Source organism: Hevea brasiliensis, chromosome 7 (assembly GCF_030052815.1).
Source record: "Hevea brasiliensis isolate MT/VB/25A 57/8 chromosome 7, ASM3005281v1, whole genome shotgun sequence".
Lineage (NCBI taxonomy): Eukaryota > Viridiplantae > Streptophyta > Magnoliopsida > Malpighiales > Euphorbiaceae > Hevea > Hevea brasiliensis.
Genome location: NC_079499.1, coordinates 8556289 through 8570535, shown reverse-complemented (window position 1 = coordinate 8570535; position 14247 = coordinate 8556289).

Below are 14247 nucleotides of genomic sequence, written 5' to 3'. Positions count from 1 at the left end.
ACACTCCAATCCAATCAAAACCCAACTAATTAAAGAGAAAAAGTCCATAAAGCATCTAAAACCCGAAGACACTAATTTGCAATAAGATCAATAAGCATCTTGGATAACAGCAGATTAGTATCACCACCACAAGCGAGACAAACCAAGCGGGCATGCATCAGTTATAGAAAAGCGATCAATTCCTCTGATATAAAAGCACGCTGTTTTGCTAGAGCATCAGTAGTAAAATTTGCAACTCGAGGAATGTGGGTGTTGGTGACAGAACGTAGGACTGAAAATGATGGACAATAGATTTCATAACCGAAGCAAGTTTCCAAGGGGATGAGTTAGGATTATGTACCCAAGAGACATCAATTTTTGAGTTTGATTCAATGGGAATGTCCCTATTTATGAAATTAAAGATTGGGATAGAGAAACAAAGATCCAAAGCCTTGGCTATTGCCAATAATTCAGCAACATTAGAGTCTATGATACCTATTGAAACAAAAAAAAATTCAAGCAAAAATTCCATTGCAATCTCTAAGAACACCACCTATTCCACTCCTCCTTGGTTTTCCTATGGACGAGCCATCAACATTCCATTTGTGGCAATTTAATGGAGGAAGGCTCCAGGAAGCTAGTTATTTCTTCTTTATTGGATATGACTATGATCTGATAGACATTGAAGTGATTAATAGGTCAGTACCTAAAAAAGGAAATAAAGGATCTATTGCTTTCATCCATGTTGCTACACGATGCAAGATGAGGGCACATAAAGAAGGAACATCTGCATCTTTTCCATTAAAGGGTTTATCATTTCTTGCCAACCAAATTGACCAAGTTATAGCATAACAAAGAGACATCCAAAACCTGGATTGAAATTTGACCTAACTCAAAATTTTCCACTCATCAAAAAGCAAAGCAATGGAGCTTGGGAGGCATAAGTTAGTGCCCAACCATTTTAAAAACCAACTCCAAATTTTCCAAGACTGAGAATAGTGAAGAAGCATGTGAGGTACAGATTCAGGCTCTGACAAGCAAATTGGGCACCGGATTTCTGATGTAGGGACGACGTTAATAGAATAGAGCCATTGCTTAGTGCATAAGCGACCTTTGCATGCTAGCCACACTAACAATTCCGCTTTCGGAGGGGCAAACTTTACCCAAACTTGCTAAAAATTGTTACTTTACCCAAAAATGCTCCACATCATACTCCCCCACTTGAAAAAAAAGAAAAACTCGTCCTTGAGTTGAAATAACTTACAACAATCCAAAAACTTTGCCATAACAACTCTAGTACTATTCTCCCCCACTTAGAATAATTCCTTCCTCGAATTTTAGAGTGGAAAAGAATGAATAATTTCTTTGAAAAAGTACACTATGTAGCCTTCTTTGATGAGGAAAAAAAATGGAGATTCAAATGAGATTGAATTGATCAACTTCATCCTCGCCTTTGTCTCTATAAGAACGCCTAGACAAATAAAATCAAAGGAAACAATAGAAATTAAGGAGTTAGAAAAGTATTCGATCTCCAGTGCTTGATTTCTTGCAATCTCTAATATTGGCTCCATGTGTTTCTTTTCCTGAACTTCCATTGAAGTTTCTAAGGCTTGATATTCCATATTTTTCAAAAACACATTCTTGAAGCTTTTCTTGCTTATCTTCATCAGTCTTAGCTTCTAAAATAGTTGGCCCAATGATTTCCAATTGAAGTTTCTCATCTTTAACTATAGTAGAAGGAAATTCAATTAAAATTTCAGGATTCAATTCTTCAAATTTAGGCTCATCCACTTCAAGTTGCATTGTTGAATCTTAAAACTCCTTTTGTTCTTCACTTTCTTACTTCACAACCAAGAAAGGCTTCGGTTGGACCTTCTCTTGGCAAAGTTTTTATTGGAATAGAATCTGCTCATAATTTAGAGGCAAAAATTCTTGTTCTAACAAATACTTCATTGTAAACCATGTACGGACTGGCCTTTTCCCTTCTCGCTTCCTTTTTTATTGTAGCCATTTCCACCAAGCAGAAGCACCAAATTTCAACTGACAAGCCACCAATTGGACTCATTTTTTAGGTGTTATATCCACATGGTCGAAGAATCTATCCACATTCGCTATCAAATTTAAAAATTCCTTTATATTGAGATCCCCATAAAAATTAGGAATATCAAGATAACGCTCACTTCTTCTCCTATCACCACCATACCATTGATGCCTATTGAACTTGATTGTTTTATAGTCATGTTTCTCATCTGAATTATCATAGTAGACATATTGCCTATGTGTAGAAATTGGTCAATAAATAGGGTCACTATGAGTTACACCATCTCCTAGCCTTCTTTTGTCAACCCAATTCTTGTTTGTTTTAGTTCCCATAGCACCAAGACGATCTACAATTTCTTCAAGGCATCTCTCGATACGCTCAAATATGAGATCCATCCGTAGTTCCGAACATCGTTTCCATTGTTGCAATGTTGTGTCCCTATAGTAAAGGGTTCTAGTTACTCAATCACCATCGCAAGAACCACTGTAATTGCCACCTCCATCAAGGTAAGCTATCTCGATTGGGGCGATTTCCCACTTTGATACCACATGACATAGCGTGAAGCTCAAATAGAAACACACTCTATACACAAGAGTGAAAATAAGGAGAGAAACATCTGCTGAATTTTTATTAATAATAATCTGTCTCTAAAATACATGAAATCTAAGGTATTTATAGATATTAATCTCCTAAACTTAATAGGAATATGAAACTACTAAATAAGAATTTTGGACAAACTAAAATACAGTAAGAGTTCTAAATTAAATTGGAATAAATCTAAATCCTAGATAAGGTTGAAAAATATTAATAAGTCCTAAATAAAGTAGAAAACTTTCTAATTAATTCTAATAGAATTTCTACAGTTGCTTGAAGTCTTCACAAGATGTCCTAGGTGAATTAGGACTGTTGGAGATTAAAAAAATCAACTTTGCCTAAACTTGCTAAAAATTATTACTTTTCCCCTTCCATACCGGCATGCTTCCATTGTTGTTTGATTTGCTTCTTTACCCAAAAATGCTCCGCATTGGAGAGAGAGAGAGAGAGAGAGAGAGAGAGAGAAGTGACATGGATTCATTTTAATTAAACAAAATAGGTAAAATACCATGTCAACATATTTAATCGAAACACTTCTAATAATAGGTAAAAAGGATTTTTATGCGAGCTAAATTAAAGTTTAATGGGTTTTATGTTATAAATTAAATTTCGAGGACTTCAATATTACAACTTCCTAAATTTATGGATGAAGCTCAAAATCAACCTGGTTCAAGGTTTTTGTAAGTAATGTTAGAGTGAGCAGTTGGGTTGCGGGAATTCTCAATTAATGTAGGGGAATGCCAAATTCACAACTACCCAAAATTATTGTTTTCTCCAAGATAAAAAGTTATTTCATGAACAAAGTAGTCAAGGGGTTTGAAGAATTAGTTTTTCTTTGTTAGAAATATAGAGAATTTTAAAACTGAAAATTAATCATGAAAACAACTAAAAACTGAAGGAAACACAACATTAAGGTCAAAAGACATTTTAAATAAGATAAAAAAGGGGTTTCATGGGGATCTTTCAATGGTATATGATATTCAAGTGTGGTGGTTATATTTTTGATATAGTTATGAGAGTTATGTTGCTTGTTGTCATTAGAAGAGATATTTATGATAACTGCTATTATAACATACATATGCTAGAATTTTGGTTTTTCTTGCATCATGTCTTGAATTGAATCACTGAAAAAGCAATGGGAGGACTCATTGTCATACTTATATAAATTTTTATGTGGTCTTTAATGAACTTTAGTTATTACAAATAGATGTATCAAATTTTGTTCAAAAATTAAATTTGAATAAAGCAACTCTAGCACCCATGGTGATACTAATGGATTTTGTATGTTGTATTTGACAAAGTCTAGGACAAGATCCACATATTAAAACTCTATTCAATATTTGAGCTATAAGCTATCTAAACTCTGACCTAAAAGTCACTTTTCCAAAATTTGAAAAAAAAAAGAACCGAAAAAGAAAGGGCTTGTTTATGTAACGTTGGACAAAACTAGATCAACCACCCAATTCTCAATATCCTTTTTTTGATTTCTTTCTAATCATTCATGTGGAATCCCTAACCCTAATTTTTTTGGCCTTTTAGCGGCAATTTGTTTTTATTAGGTTTTGAGAATCCCTACAATGGGTTTTTCACTAATATCTTATGTTAGTGTACAGAGTTATTCAATTTCTATATATCTCAAAATTTATTCCTTTTTTAAATATTTGCTTTATTGGAAAATAACAAATATTTTATGCTTTTTTGGTTTTTAATAGGGTCAAAATTTTAACTTGATGACATCAGCATAGTGCACACTAGCTAGGGTTAAAATCATAAATCCTTTTTATGTAGTGTACTCTATGCAGGTGCAAATTATTTGTAATTAAAAATATTTTTTCATTGTTCAATCCAATTTATTGGAAGCCCTCACTTTTATGCATCATTAATTGTGTTTGGCACTTGCACACAAGTGATATCATACTTTTTATTTAGGACACAAGTCCATGTAACTTCAATCTCTATCTTTTTTAGTTGGTATGAGTTCTGTTTTTTACTATTAACTTTATAAACTTTTGCAGATAGTTCACAAACAATAATTACATGCATCAAGCATTTGAACAATATATATTATAACAATTTATACGTTATGTTCATTTGAGCTACTCCTTAGCGTTGAGTTTGAAATAATGCTACATATGTTGCTGAAGTGTCAAAAAAAAAAAAAAATTGCTGCTATAGCATATAGGCCCTACTACTGCTTAAAGAAATGCATGAATAATTAAGATTTGCATGCAAATAATTGAAATTGCTTCTATAGCATGTAGGCCCTATAAAAACTAATGCAACCAGTAGTTTTAGAGATAAATTCATTATCAAGGCCATCACTCGCATCAAGTTTTGAATCAATATGTTTTTCTTCCTTACACTTTAGTTCACATGGACTGAGTTCTTAGTCATCCCAAGAGATTAGCTTAAGCAACCATTAGGGAGAATATTGTAACAGTCTCGATTCTTCAAGTGCTGATTGCATTAAATTGTTGTTCATAAACTGCATTATATAAGTGTGTAAAGACCAAGATAAGAAAATATGGACTAAAGCTTTTTCTGCTTCATGTAGATTTCAAACCAGTGACCATTAAACTTTGATCTAGAGATTCATTGTATTGTAATACATATATGCACCTTTCTTGCATAGCTTATTGGCCCCCTGTTGTCCTTGGGTACCTAACTATATGCTTCCATATGTGCACTCATTTTTGTCTGAATGTGCATGCACACTTGTATGTATATGTATATGCGCTTGCCCTTTTGTTGTTACATGCAAGTGCATTGGTGTAGTAATTTGTATAATTAAGTATAACTAGTCTAATGGTGATTCTGAATTTACCAATTTGGCATTTCATGATAATGTAGCAAGTTGGTTACACATAACCTTTGTTTGGAAACTATAATTTTATAAGAATTTAATTTAATTGATTTTTTTTTCAACAATTCTGATGTATGGAATGAAAAAAATTTAATTCCTTTTAACTAAACAAAAATTTTATTTAAAAAAAATAAAAATCAAGCATGATTGTGTGAGAATTTAATTATTATTTTTTTTGTGGCAAATGATTTATTCTAAAGGAAGTCATTATCTTTTAAGCTATACATTTGCCAATTTTTCATTTCCTATAGTACTTGATTTTTATTGCTGGAATAGAATAATTTAGTATTTCTTAGTATTTAATTTTTTACCTTCATCCATTTTGGTGGTTCTTAGACTAACAGTCTAGTTTCTATATATCCATGAACTTACCTTTAAGGAATTGAGGTCAATCAATGAAATTTTGATATTAGTACTTTAACTAATTCCAATGATTCAATAAAAGGAATATATTTTAAAGTGTAATAGGACTAGATACGAAGACAATGAAATTTGAACCATTTTAGTAGTATTGGAAGGCATAGTCATTTGATGATTTTATGGGTATGAAAGTTATTATAAGCCACCAAAAAAAGATGTTGTGATGTTGAAGCTAAAAACTTTGGTGGATTTTGGTTTTTGGGTATTATAGATCCCTTTAATTTTTCCATATCCCATTATTGATTGCTTTCTTGAGAGTTGTTTATTTCTTTTCTAACAATTCTTATGAATTGTGACCTAATGTCATGTAATTTGAGAACTAGTGTTTAATGATTATGTAGCCAAAGTTAGAGCTTGCTTACTTGCTTATGCATATAAACAATATTTTCTAAATCAATGCCTATTTGAACATGAACAATTTAATATCTTATGTTGCATTATTTTTTTAGGGTTCCTTGCAAGTTTCTGCGAGTGCATTGTGAATTCTATCCCCATTTTTTTCCAAGAGGGAGAATACAAATGAAATTATAAGGTAAAAGCGACTCATGATTTGATATCCTAATACATTGATTCTATTCATATGTCAAATTTATATTTCAATTGCATATTACTATATTTATTCTTACATCCCATAAAATGTTGTTTTCTCTTTTTTTTTTTTTTTGAATTTATAATATGACTATTTTGCATGTTTGAGATTTTTCATTTACTTCTTCCTTAGAATTGTTTTTGCATTACTTATTTTTTAGTGGAAATTTCTAATATCTTATAGTTTTTTCTTCTTGTGTCATCTTTTAATTTAAATAGAATATGAATTGTAGCCAAGTAGTAAATGTTTTCTAAATTTTAGATCTCTACTAATAATATTATATTGATTTAAACTATGTTGGCTTGATTTAATTGGCAACTAGCATTCCTATTAGCTGAGATTGCTTCACATCATATAGGAGATTGTCACTTCCTTCAAAATAGATATGTTAATAATCATATTTGTTGTTCATTAGATAATTCTCCATGCTATATGAACACAACAAATGAAGTGATGTTCTTAGCTTTCAATTTTGTTGATGTTATGAAAGAATTGTTTGTTGCGACAAGATCTGTTGTTGGATATTAGCCTAACAACTAGGGTGTGGTTTGGTTTAACTTCATGGCCTAAAAGCCAACAATTGAATGTTGGTTTTAATTTGTCAAGGCCCTTGTATATAGAATAATATTTATAAGATTCCTAATGATTGTCAGTAGCAAATTGCTACAGTCCACAAACATAGATTAAATCAATAATTATCTAATGTAAAGTTTGGGAAATATCACAATCTCTCTCACCCAAATTCTTGACATTAGTGTCAAGGCTAATATAGTCTAGAACTTTTATCCACTTACTGATGTAGATTCTAGAGGTGGCTTGAATGAGTTCTAAAGATGCTTGTCATTGTCTTTCTTATGGTGTGGCTAGTGGTGCAATTATATAATATTTGAGCCTAACTTTAGGTCACCTGGCCAAGTCTAGCTATATCTTAATTGTTGGCTTTGTAGTCTTTACAGGCTTGTGTCATGACTTATGGTGGAGTTAGGTAACATTTGAGCCTAACGTTGGTCACATGGTCAAGTCTAACCTTATTGTAATTGTTGGACGTGTGGTCTATATAGGCTTGGCTTATAACATTGTCACTATTTCTCATCTTAACAAAAGAGGTACATAATAGAGCAAATTGCGGTCTACAATGCATATAGTTGTTTTTAAAAAAAATCATGTTCATGGGCTTGAGGCTCTATTAAGCCAGACTTGGCTCAACTTAAAAAGCGAATGCTTGGTTAATGGGATTCATAGTTTTTAAAGTTAGGCTAGGCTAGGGATTCATAGTTTTTAAAGTTAGGCTAGGCTAAGTCACGATTACAATGTTTGTTTTTTTGAATAATTTATTCACCTAGGCTAAGCTCAAGGAAATAAGTAGGTCTTACCATACAGATACAGAGTATCGGAATGAGCTATAAGAAGAAAGGTAGAGTAATAGTTAGAAAGTTGTTAGAAGGTTGTTAGTTTGTTGCAAGGGTTTTTAGTTAGTAATTAAAACTGTAACAACTCATTAGAGTTTAGTGAGGAGAATATAAAGCATCTAAAATGTACATACGAGTCTTGTGCATTGAATAAGAAGATTCTTAGCTCCTCTATCTCATTCTTCTAGTACTCTTATTCTTCAATGTATGGCTTTGCATAATAAGTCATGACCTAGCTTGCCTAATCACAATGGCTAGTCATAGCTCAGGGAGTTTTGTTTTGGGGTCAAATTTTCTTTTGTAACAATTTTTTATCCAATTAGTTATACTTTTAGTTAATTGGTTAAAGAAAGAATGCTAGTAGTGGCTGGAGTAATGATTTTATATATTATGCAAATAGTTAAGTTTAATAATACTTTTTACTGACTAGACACCAGTTATTATCAATTGGTAATTTTTTTTTATTTAATTTACTTTTTGGAGGACTCCAAATGACTGCGAGAGGAGATGGAGAAAAGAGACCAAAGGTTTTTTTTTTTTTTAAGATACAAATAGCTTTATCTTGACCCACTAGTTGATGATGTAGATTATAGAGGTGGCTTGAATGTGTAACGCCTTCACCATAGGTAGTCCGTACATTTTACTGTTCCGACGGATCATATCTGTTCGGACAGTCAAAATGTCTGGAACTACACCTAAACTATAGTGAGAGGCATAAATTAAAGAAATAAATGTTAGGAAAATATAGGAAAAATTTAGAGAAAAATAAATTAAAGTTTAGAGGATTTATAAATTGGTACAAAAATAATAAAAATAACCCGATATGCATTATGAAGGGTATTTTGGTCATTTCACTCTCAGAGGTGAATTTTGACCTAAATGTCAAAATAAAATTTAGATAATAAAAATAATTAACACAAATTAATATTATGAGTTGAATTAGGAAATAAGAAAAGAAAAGAAAAGAAAGGAAAAGAAAAGAAAAGAAAAGAAAAGCTTATGAAAATTTTAAAAAAATAGAGTACACACACACATACATATATATATATATATATATATATATATATATATATAACCATAAGAGACAAATCCCCACCAACCCACCTTCTTCTCCACTCTTTCTCTCTCTCTCTCTCTCTCTCCCTCTACATTGCCGGCTGCCCATGCTCCCATTTCCTTCATTGATATTCAAGCTTGCAAGCTTAATCCACCCAAAACCCATAGCCCACCTCATAAAAAATACTCCCCATACCCTAAGGAAGCTATAAATACCAAAAAGAAGCAAGGAAAGCGAAGTTTAACAAGTTATAAAAAAAAGGTTAGTGCTAAAAACTCTTAATCTCTTCTTTAATCATGAAAATCATGCTAAACCAAGTGAAGATTTGCTTGAAATTAAAAAGAAAAATTTGGGAAAGAAACTCTTGAATTCGGCAGCCTTAGAGGAACCATGAAAATGATGGATTTTGTTGGTTTTAGTTTAGTTAGGGAAGTTAATTAACAAGGTATTATATGTGGGAATTGATTTCATGGTTATATATGTGAATTTGATGTCTGAAATTAGGGTTGTACACTTGAAAGTGGGGATTTTGTGACATTTTTGAATTTGACCTAATTGTGTTGAGATTGATGATAATAGAAGTGACATGTATGCTTATTTGGAGTTTGGAGAAGGAGGAGATTGAATTTTGGGAGTGTCAAATTTTCTGCAGGTTGAGACTCAATGAGTCTAGTGTGTTTGTTGAACCCTAACTGACAATGTGACACTCCAATTGGTTTGAGGCCAATTGGAGGTGTTTTGGGACATTCAAACCTTCATTTTTCAAGAAGAAGCTCTACCTAAATTCTGTCAAAATCATGACCAATTCTCTGTCCAAAACCGGATGACCAAACACTGCCAACCCAGAAAATGACCAAATGAACACTAGTCATAACTCTCTCTATACTAGTCCCAATGACCTGAAATTTCATAAATAGAAAGCTTAGATATAGGGCTACACTTTAAATGAGGAGCACTTGACCCAGTTTTGCCTTTAACCCATTCAAATTGTTAGCACAAGTTGGGTCACTAAAACAGCCAACCCAGAAAATGACCAACCTGTTCATTTGGTCATAACTCTCTCTATACTGATCCAAATGACCTAAAATTTCATTAATGGAAAGCTTAGATATAGGGATACACTTTTCATGAAGACCACTTGACCCAGTTTTGCCTTTAACCAATTCAAATTGTTAGCAAAAGTTGGGTCACTAAAACTGGCAACCCAGAAAATGACCAAATGAACAGTGTTCTTTTGGTCATAACTCTCTCTATACTGATCCAAATGACCTAAAATTTCATCAATGGAAAGCTTAGAAATAGGGCTACACTTTTCATGAAGACCACTTGACCCAGTTTTGCCTTTAACCAATTCAAATTGTTATCACAAGTTGGGTCACTAAAACTATCAACCATAAAATGACCAAATGAACAGTACGTGTTCATTTGGTCATAACTCTCTCTACAGTAGTCCAAATGACCTAAAATTTCATCAATGGAAAGCTTAGACATAAGGATACACTTTTCATGGAGACCACTTGACCCAGTTTTGCCTTTAACTAAATCAAATTGTTAGCACAAGTTTAGTCACTAAAACTGCCAACCTAGAAATTATCCAAAATACTGTTCTTTTGGTATTTTGACCATAACTTGAGTTCTATAACCCCAAATTCAGTGATTCAAAAACTGAAATTTAAGTTTAAACATAGAGGAACAATTGTTATGAAGGAAGTGTGACTAAATAGACATCCTAACCTAGTAAAATTCCTAGATAAAGATAACACATCAACATGAACCTAAATAAAGGTTCATGGGAAAAATGCTATATATGATAATTAAAATATTCATAAGGAGAATTAACTATTAAAAATGATATGAATATGTAAATTAGGACTAATGTCCTATTAATATGAAATTAATGGTACCAACGAACAGTACTAGAAAATAGTAATAGTGAATAGTGCTAAATTAATTAAAAATGTTTAATTGCCCATAGTATACCTAGACTTATTTATTTAGTTTGGATAAATTGGTATTTTGAGAGTACTAGAAAGAGCTATGAGAAGAAAGGCAAGACAAATAGTTAGAAATAGGAGCGGAACTAGAAATTAAACTCTAGGGGGGCAAAGAATAAATATTAAAAAGAAAATAAATGAAATTTTGATAAAAATATAGGCATAAAAATAAAAATATAAAATATTAAGAGATTAAAATTCGATATTGTAAAAAATCTAAATGAAATTGACTATATTGAAGGGTTAGACAATAATTTTTTTAAAAATTACACTAAAATTTATAGGTAAAATTTAATTTTAAAATTTGGGAGGGGGAAGGGGGGACAAAATTAAAAAATATACTAAAATTTATAGGTAAAATTATAATTTTAAAAATAGCCCCACCATTGCACATATTTTTGCCCTTTGTTAGAAAGATGGTAGTAGGTTATTAGTTTGCTGTAAGGGTTTTTAATTAGCAAATGCAGCTGTCACTTTTCATTCTTTTGGTACTCTTATTCTTCAATAAATGCCTTGACATAAAAGGTCATGACATGTCCCGCCTAATGACAAGGTCTACTAAAAGCTAATAGAGTGTTTTTGGGGTCAAATGTTGAAGTAGGTATTTTGAGAGAAAAAAATCTTTATTTCTATGCATGGAAAAACTCTGAACACTTCCTCCTATTTATACAATAATTTTAGAACTAAAAAAAGAAACCTAGATACATAAGAAAACTAATTACAGAAGGAAGAAGGCAATTATAATTACGTACAAACTCTACAATGATTGAGAAACTCCTACAGGGAATAAAACACTGGATTCCAACACTCTCCCTCAAGTTGGTTCATATATGTTACACATACTCAACTTGCAGATCAAAGTATGGAATGATTTGCTGCTTTATCCTTTAGTAAACACATTAGCCACTTGTTCCTTTGAAGTAACATGAGAGACACATAAAGATCCATCCACTATTTTCTCCTTTATGAAGTGTGGATCAATCTCTATATGCTTGGTCTGATCATGTTGAACTAGATTATGAACTATACCGATAACAACTTTTTTGTCATAAAACAAGGACAATCTATTTGTTTCTAATAGTCTCATTTCTTTCATCAATTTCTGCAACCACAGTAACTCACAAATATCCTGTGTCATAGGTCTGTCTTCTGCTTCTGCACTGCATATTTAAAGGCTTTTATTTGGAGATGTCCATGCTTTGAAAAAAGAAGTCCCTTTCCTGGTGTAGAATTTAAATACCTTAAGATGCAAAAGACTGCCTATAAGTGAGGTTATCTAGGATCATGCATGTATTGGCTCACTAAGCTTACAGCATATCCTATGTCTAGTTTAGTATGAGAGAGATAAATCAATCTCTCAACTAACCTCTGATATCTCCCTGTGTCAACTGACTGCCTAACTCCTGCTTGCAACTTATGATTAGCTTCAATAGAAGATTATGCTGGTTTACATCTCAACATGCCGGTCTCATCTAAGAGATCCAATATGTACTTCATTTGAGAAATAAAAATCCCTTTGTCTGATTTGGCAACTTCTATTCCCAGGAAGTACCTTAATTTAGCCCAAGTCTTTTATTTCAAATTCCTAGGCTAAGCATTTCTTTAGATAAGCAATTTCTTCCTTATCATCTCCTATTGCAATTATATCATCAATATAGACAATAAGTAGTGTGATCTTTCCTCTACGATGTTTCATAAATAGAGTGTGATTAGCATTGCTTTTATAGTACCCAAAGGAAATCATGACCTTACTAAACCTGTCAAACCATGCTCTTGGTGACTACTTCAAGCCATACAAAGCCTTCTTCAATCTACATGCTTTTCTTTTAGTCTTTGCAACCTCAAATCTTCAAGGAATCTCCATGTATACTTCCTCTTCTAAATTTCCATGCAAAAAAGCATTTTTAACATTAAACTGCTGTAGGCCCCATTCAAGGTTTACGGCATATGATAGTAAGATCTTGACAGTATTCATCTTTGCAACAAGGGCAAAGGTTTCTTGATAATCAACCCCATATTTCTGAGTAAAGCCTTTTGCCACTAGCCTAGCTTTATATCTTTCAATGGAACCATCTGCTTTATGCATTATAGTAAATAACCATTTGCATCTAACCAGTTTCTTTTCCAATGGAAGATTAACAAGATCCCATGTCCCATTTTTTGTTAAAGCCTTCATCTCTTCTACCATGGCAGCCTTCCATTTTGGATCAAGGTATGTTTTTTTTCCAATCCTGTGGGATAGAAACAGAAGAAACATACAAGACAAGGGCTCCATGGAAAGGAGATAAAGAATCGTAAGAGACAAACTTGGATATAGCTTCTGGTTTTGTATATTCCCCATAACAAATCCTAATAGTTCTCTAGTATGAATAAATAACAAATAGGATCTTGACCATGCAAGATAGTTAGTGCCATCAAGCTTTACAAGATTAATTTGTAGAGAAGGATTGCCACCAATTGGGCTCATCCTTATTTCAGTTAGGTCTTTTCCTCAACTATTTGTTAAACAATAAGTCAAGAAAAAAAAAATAGTAACAATTTGCAAATATAGCAGCGATAGTTAAAGAGGAAGAAAAAAAAAGGGATCCAGGGATCGAAGGGGCAAACTAAAGTTTGAAAATTGGTGGGTAGAGGCACAGGACCATGGGAAGACCACCAGAGGAGGAGACGGCCTGAAACTGGGCTTAAGAGTGGTCCCATGCATCAACACGTGCGAACGGTGGCGAGAATTCAAACGGCACGTGTGACCACATGGGGGGCCGGACTGAGCTAATTTTCCGGGGACAGACTGATCAGTGGCTGTCATTCCTTCCGGGATGGGCGGTGATAGTTAACTCCCTCTGTGATTGTGTCGAGAAGCCTACCCCTACCAAACTCTAACATTGGTTGCAGCATTGTTTCATACCAAAAATAAATAGTTGTGCTCTGACACCATGTTGAAGTAGGTATTTTGAGAGAAAAAGTCTTTATTTCTATGTGTGAAAAAACTTTAAACACTTTCTTCTATTTATACAATAATTTTAGAACTAAAAAAAGAAACCTAGATACATTAGAAGACTAATTACAGAAGGAAGAGGGCAATTACAATTACATACAAACTCTACAATCATTGAGACACTCATACAGGGAATAAAACACAGGATTCCAACATCAAATTTTCTAATGTCATATAGCAAGTGGTTAGGTTTGATGGTCTCACTAATTAGACGTTGGGTATTTATCACCTCCTATGATATTTTTTTTTAGTTTGCTTTTTATAAGACTCTAAATGACTCTATGAATGGAGGGAAATGATACTTGA